At 37.2% G+C, this 7,779-nt stretch overlaps 1 long non-coding RNA gene across 1 annotated transcript; it reads right to left on the bottom strand.

The window, feature by feature from the left end:
* Positions 1-6,515: 6,515 nt before the first annotated feature.
* Positions 6,516-7,461, bottom strand: LOC138880528 (uncharacterized). Its single transcript, XR_011403262.1, has 2 exons — positions 7,378-7,461; positions 6,516-6,579 (listed from the first exon to the last, which is right to left on the bottom strand). It is a non-coding gene; the product is annotated as an uncharacterized lncRNA (long non-coding RNA).
* Positions 7,462-7,779: the final 318 nt, after the last annotated feature.

Here is a 7,779-nt window from a genome sequence, read left to right as displayed (position 1 = left end):
AAGCATGGAGTACAGAATCCGGCTGCTAGATCCGGGTTGTGGACTGTTCTAGGTATTTTCAATGAATCCAGGAACCGATGTACCGTGACGACTCTTGGGGCGACCAAGTATTTTTCCCTCAACGGAAGTTCAGTATTCCCGATGTATCCGGCCATTTCTTCCAAAGTTGGGGTGAGCTCAAAATCAGAGAAATGGAAAACATTGTGCGCCGGGTCCCAATAGGTAACCAAAGCTCTTATGATATCTCCCCGAGGCTGGATTTCCAACAGACCCACAAGACCTTTCAGATTTTTCTTAACCTCATTTTGCCCTTCAACACCTAGATCATTCCACCATAGCCGTAACTTGATAGGGATTTTGGTCATTATTGAAAAATGTTCATTTTGCATCGTGCTCATCCTGCACATTTATTAAGGTGATTTTAACAAAAATGACTGACTCAAAATATTTTACAGAGGGGACCAAGCTTTGAACACGGCCTTTAAGCACTTCGGGGAAGAAGATTTTAAGGCTGTGTGGGTCTAAAAATGCTAAGCAAAACCCAAAAGTGGCTATTTATGCAAAGTCAGCCTTCCGGCGTCCCTTTCGGGAACATTCGGCTATTCATGTCAAAACAGCATCACCTGACTTATTTATGACTCTTTAAAAATTTGAAACATATTTTTTTTGATTTTGGCTATTTTAGCAAAATGGGGGTTGAACCCGACGAGGGTTGCCTACGTATCTCACATCCGGTGAGAATCAAACCGGCGTAGTTCGGGGTATCGTAACATAGGAAAAAAAATCGAATAAACCTAGAAATCAGGAATGCGTATTTTTTTACATTTTTTTTGAAAAGAGATAAAGATTAAAGAAACTATATTTTTTTTATATATTATTATTATTTTTTTAAGAAAAATTTGGACTATTAGTCTGAATTCATAAAAGGGGTACTACGAAAGAAACAACTCATTTTTTTTTGAATTATGAATTTTCGATTTTTTTTTACTCTTAAAATAAATACCTTTTCTTTTTTTTTATCTTTGAAAGTGATAAAAGAAAAATTTTTGTATATATTTTTTTTTTAACAACTCTCAATAAACAAAACAGTTTTTTTTTAGAAAAATTCCGGCGAGGTTTTGACACTACTTGGACATTGGTTTTATTTTCCAAAAATAAGTAATTATCTCCCCTGCGCTGCTATTTTCCCTTCTTTTTTTAAGAACCGGTCGACATGCGGAACCGAAGCAAATAAATGCATAACACAGATAGGAATGCAGCATGATGGTCTTTCCATTTCAGGTTGCCTGTCCTAGACGGACCCAACCCCTGTGTTGAGTCCCCTAAGTCAAATGCCATATGATGCAAATAAGCGTTCCTACTAGGGATCCGGCATGAAGTTTCGTTATACTAGGTTTAAACCTTGGTATTTGCCCTAGACTGTGTACCCGAGCGGACAACTCGAGTCGAGGAGGGGGCTACGTACCGGGGACCCGCGAGATCGTCCGGCTTTGTAACTTGTCCGACCTCTTTCTTATTTCAAGTATTGACACTAACAGAATAGGGAGTCTCGACCAGCGAGCTTCTCCCCGGAGGTAAGAAAAGAAAGGTTTCGGCACAGTTTATATACAGTTCAGATAATATCAAAAGCGGTAAAAGACAACATTTAGCACTTTTATGCAAAACATGTAATAAAGATCAGATAATAAGCCAGATATAACAATTATTCTAAGCTCGAATTCTTGGACCCTGAACCAGTGGTTCTGGGTCACAATCCCCAGCAGAGTCGCCAGAGCTGTCACACCTCCTTTTTGCGCGCCCCGCCCCGAGGGGTAAGATGCGCGGGTGGGAGTTTTTCCAATTTAAGTGACAATATTCGAAATGGGATTATTTATTTAATTCAGAGTCGCCACTTGGGAAAGGTTTGGCTTTTGGTGTCCCAAGCCACCGGTTTATCTTGAATCCCAAATCGAGGAAAATATTCGACTTTTCAAATGAAGTCTGCGAACCAGAAATTCTAAGTAAGGAATTCTGTTGACCCGAGGGAAGGTGTTAGGCACCCTCGAATCCCGTGGTTCTAGCACGGTCGCTTAAATTGTTATAATGGCTAAATATCTGATTTAAATACAGGTTGTGACTTATGTGCTTTTATTAAGTTTAAACCGCTTTTATTATTATCATTTATTTTTATAGAATTGCAACGTCGTGAAAATGCATCTTGAACCACGTCACAATCAATGCACCCGTAGTTGTTAACACATTTCGACTCCGTTGAGATTTGGATTCGGGTCACATCAATGCGCACCCAAGTTTAAGAGTGTAATTCATTAAGGATGCCTAAGGGGTCTAGCGCGTTATTATTTGTAGAAGGCCATGAAATTTATTAAATGGCCCATCCTGAATTCTAGATAATTATCAAGGTTATTTATTGAGGGCCCCGCGATTTACATCTCATTTGGCGAGGCTCGTCTCATTATTTTATAAGGAACATCCTAAAACGGTTACATTTCTGATGTGTTTATCTCTTAAAAATAGAAGAAAAGATGCGTGCTATTTTTAACTATGTGTTTGGCCCAAATCCGGATTTTAGCTAATCGTCCGATTAATTATTTACGGACTGAAGAAACATTGTACCTCATGAAAACATGCTTTGAACTTGATAAAAGAAATGTATATGGGATTGATGAAATGCTACGACTGTTACAAGAGCTCCCTAACTTTAACTTATTCGGACAAGATTAATTAAAATTGCTTGTTTGGGAAATGCGACTAGTGGTATTTGAAACTCATCCTGTAAACTGCTTCACGCAAACTGAAACTCAAGAGTTTGAAACTGTATTGTCTTTAGCTAGATCTAAACAATCATTTGCCCTTACATATTCGAAACATGCTTAAATAGCGAGTATGAGTTAACAATTGTATTAAAATGGCTGCACATTTCATGGATTGTATTTACATCTTATGTACTACTAAACGAATAAAATGTCACAGTTTCAGATTGGCATAAACTTTAATTAAGTACAACCTTACTAATGTGTCTCTATTAGGCTAACAGACCAAGAAACTACATATCTTAACAACATTAAAAGGCAATTCATAAGCAATACAACAGGTGCTTCTAACTCCTTCAAATCTTTTGATTCATGCTTTCATTGTTACATCAAATGCGAGTCTTAGTATGTACCTGGATATTGGATACAACAGAAGGAGCAAGGGGTCAGTAGGGCAATAGAAGCGATACCAAACAGCAGCAGTAACAGCAGGTACCAATAGAACAACTCCCAGTGCAAGATACAGTTAGAACCGACAAGAAATGGTAGACAGGTAGCAGCAAACAATGCAGTAGGAATAATACTCCAAGACAGACCAATCCAGGGGAAACGAACAATATGAATCAACTAATGAACTCAGCTGATACTTGGAAGAAAACAGAGTTGATTGAACAGGTTGAACAAGACTGGGAATCAGACAAACAAGACAGAAGTAATTGCTGATTTTCTGTTTATCCCTTTCCCTATCTTCTTTCTTTTCAAGAATCCAATATCAGTCTGCAGTCTTGAACTTATACTTAAGTTATCAGAAAGAGACCTTTTCCAGTTTTTTTTACTGTTTTCTGTTTTCCCCCAGAACTTCAATTCTCAAAATTTCAGTTTAGGCTCCCCCTGTGTCTCTCTATGTATGTCTGTGTGTGTATACTTCTCAGTGTGTATTTCAGCTCTCTCTTTCAAAAATTCCTCACCGTCTGTCTATTTTCTCCTCTTTTTTTTTCTGTGTCTATCCCCCCTTTTTATAAGCCTCTATCCTACTCTTTTTAACAGCCTGTTTTCAGAAATCACAGTACCCTTCCCATGTGCCTTCCATTTTCAATTCCAACTTTAGCTAATTAAGTATTAAAACCCATTCACATTCCCTGGCAGATTCAACTTTTCATTTTATTATCTAAAAGCAAGTATGGGCAGTAGAATATATCTGACAGCATATGCTGTCAAATTGTTTAAAACTTAAAAGCTTCTTAATGCAGAAAAACAGGCTGTGCACAAGGCACATGAGGTGCACCAATGCACATGCTGTGCACGAGTGCACATGCCTTCCAATTCAGAATTTAAACATAAACAATCCTTTTTACATTGATTGATCCAAATCAACAGCTATAAGTAAACAAAACTGGTTCTGAATTGATCTCAACAAATGTTCAACAGAAGCAAATCGATTTACTATGCTCAGACAGTTGAAATTAATTGACGACACATGTCGACTCGACTATATTAGTATTAACATACACAAACGTAGCCAAATCAGACATTCAAAAGCATGGGACACATGACTCGACTTATACTGATTAAGCAGGATTATACTTTGAGGAATCAGTAAGTCAGTACAAATTTGGGATACAACCAATACACATGTCTTATCAGAATAGGAGGGGTTCAAACAAAACACAGTGGTTCAGGCAAAGTGGTCAATCAGAAGGTAGTAAAATTTAAAGACACAAATTGAAACAAAACATGACCAGATATTTAAAACAAAACACACGGACTAAAACAAATAAAGGAAACCAAACAAACTCACCTTAAAGCTTGCAAAGTTAAAAATTTGAACTCGGATTTGAACAACTTTCTTAAGGCTGAACGGGCTTTAATCGAAGTGTTTCTCAAATGAGAAACACTTGATTAAAGTCCATCAGACCTTAAAACTCTTTGGTTTGAACCGGTTTGAACCAGTGACGAGGGACCTTGTGGTTTCAAAACTCAGATCTAATATTCGTGCTTCCCTGGTTAGATTCGGACCAAACCAAGTATGGTTTGGTCACGAGGAAGGTCCGGGGAGTGTCTGGTATGAAGCTGGGGTTGTTTGGTGTAGATCGAGTTTGACTCGAATCTTCAAATGAAGATTCGAGGACCTGGGGGGTGATTCGAACCAAACGGTCAACAGGTCTATGTTCAGGGTGGTGAGGGGGTTCTATGGTGTTCATGGCGAGGTCACCGGTGTTCATGCCGCCGGTTTTCATGGTGGGGGATACAAGGGCGGCTCTAGGGTTTGAAGGGGATGAGGTTGAAGACGAAGGCTGGGGTTCGGATAGGGGGGCAGGGTAGGATTATGACTTTATATAGTTAATGGGTGGATTGATCTCGACCGTTAGATCAATCTAGATCTACGGTCTGGATCTGATAGCTTAAGTGGAACGGTGTCGTTTCAAGGGTAAAGGGTTGGGGTCGGTCCGGGTGAGACGGGTCGGGTTTATTGGTGGGTTACGGGGGATTGATCTTGGCCGTTGATCATTCTGAGATCAACGGTCCAGATCAGGTATGACTCAAACGACGTCGTTTGGACGTCCTGGGCATCAGGTGGCCTGGACCGGGCAGGCCTGGGTCTTGGGCTGTTTGTTTGGGCCAATTTTGTTAAAATTGGCCCAAGTCCGGAAGGGAAGGGTTTTTTTTTTATTTATTTATTATTTTTTTTTATTATTATTTATTTATTTCTGATTTATTTTAAAACAAAACTAAGCCAAAAAATAAATTTAAAATTAAATACACACTCAATACAATTATTTGCACACACACTAAAGTATTTCAAAACAGGTAAAGTCAAACCAAATAAAATCACGGACGAAAATGCCTATTCATGATTTTCTATTTAACGACCGGATTACGGTTTGAATTATGCAGGACACATATATTTTTTTTGATTTTTATTTTAATAAAGTAAATAAATAAAAATGGGCTAAGGTCACAAATAAATCAACAAAGTGCCGCACAGAAATCCGAAATTGTACAGCAGGGCCAATTATATTTGTTTTTATTTCTTTTTGGAGCGATTGTCGTGCGAAAACAAAAATCACGTGCTCACAACTAATGAGAGAAAATTATTGTTATGAGTACTAATTTAAAAGATGAGAGTAATGAGAGAAAATTATCAATTGACATTGCTTAAAACTGGTAAGATGTGGGCTTGTCTTGACATTGAATGAGGCAGCCCACTATTGGGTTGATGGAGTCAAATGGGCTCATGTCCAAGACAAAATCCAAAAGCCCATATGCTTTTGGACTTTAAATCTGCAGATATGGCCTTTTAAAGCTATGTTACAGATTTGGCCATATCTTGCTATTTGCAATCCGTAGCCAACTATTTACAAAAATAAGTTTACAGATTGTCTTTCTAATCTACAACTTAACTACCTTACTAAATAAGTATTTTTAAAGAGATAAAAAAAAGATTATTGGGACTCTAAAATATAATAATAATAATAATAATAATAATAATAATAATAATAATAATAATAATAATAATAATAATAATAATAATAACTTAGCTTGGTGACAACAAAGGGACAAACATGGCTACAAGGGTTCAAATTTTAATATATATGCTCCTTTCAGACAACCAAATGCCTGTGGAATTATATCTAATGTTTTGCAAAAATAAAAATAATTAAAGATGCTTAACACAATTTAATTAACTAACATATCATTATAACATTATCAAACATTCAAGAGCATATAAAAATGAATTACAATAGAAGGATAAAGCTACTAATATTTTCCAGCTTCATTATCTTTCATTCCAACTCGATTTTATGAGTTTACATGGTCCGAAAATTACCTGGACAGCAGAAAGAAGAACAAATACAGCAGAGTCAGCTCTTTCCAAAAATCAACAGCAAAATAATTAAATGGGCAGCAACAACAGCAAAAGACAGCGACAACCGGCAGATTCAAACCCAAGAAAATAAACTAAAAATACCCCAGCAAAACAGTACAATTATGTAACTCCAGAAAAATCTTTCAAGACTACTCTATTTTCCTTAAACAAGTTTTTCACTTAAGAATCAACTCAAAAAAGCTGCTAAGGGATATTATAGCTACTGATTTTTTCTCTTTTTGTGTGTCTAGCCCCCTTAGTAAGATGGAGTGTCCTCCTTCTTTTTTTTTTCCAGAAACAACCAGCTATTTCAAGATTAAAAATCAATCTTTCTGACAAATTTTTCCACAAAATCTGCTCTTAAATTCAAAAGCAAGACTTTTTTGGTTCAATCTTGTCCAACAGAGAGTATTTCAAACAAAATCTGCCCTTCACTATTCAAAGACAAACTTTTATTCAAACATTGTCCAAAGGTCTACATTTTCTTACCAAACAATTTGACTTTTGAGTGTTGTACTCAAAGAGTCTTGAAGAAGTAAATAAATAACCAAACAAGTACCATATACTCTTAAGTATTTTTCACTACCTCACTTTTATCAACACAAAACTATTTTACTACTTCAACAAGTGCAAAAACAGAAAATTTAATATTTCAAACTTCAAAAACTAATGCTAAAATAATTAATAATAGACAAAATAAAATCTGAAAAAATAAAAATAAAATAGACAAAATAGCCACAAAAAAGAATAGAATTTTACCATTTTATAATTCAAGTGGCCGAAAAAATGGTGGTATGTCCAAAGAGGGTGTTCAGGGAGGTCGCCGGAATTTGGCCGGATTTTGGTCGCCGAATTTTCAGGGTAAAATTGGCATCAATAGCTAGGTCTTGGGGAGCTCTATCCATTGATGTAGGTATTGTGGGGCGATAGTGGTTGGAGCTTCAAGAATTTGGACAAAAAAGTGACGGGAAAGTTTCCTAGATCTAAGATTCAAGGAGTTTGAGGGATTTTTGAAGGATTTGATTTGGAGATATGGAAAGAGGAAGTTGTGGAGATTACATGGTGTGAATTTGGAGGTGGTCCGCCGACGGCGGCGATTTCTGGCCGGCGGCGGTGGGCGGAGCCGGGGCGGCGTAGAGAGAGTGAAGAGAGAGAGAAGAG

The sequence above is a fragment of the Nicotiana sylvestris genome, chromosome 10, assembly GCF_000393655.2.
Source record: "Nicotiana sylvestris chromosome 10, ASM39365v2, whole genome shotgun sequence".
Classification (NCBI taxonomy): domain Eukaryota; kingdom Viridiplantae; phylum Streptophyta; class Magnoliopsida; order Solanales; family Solanaceae; genus Nicotiana; species Nicotiana sylvestris.
Note: the sequence above shows the minus strand (reverse complement) of the source record. Positions and strands in the feature narration are given on the sequence as shown.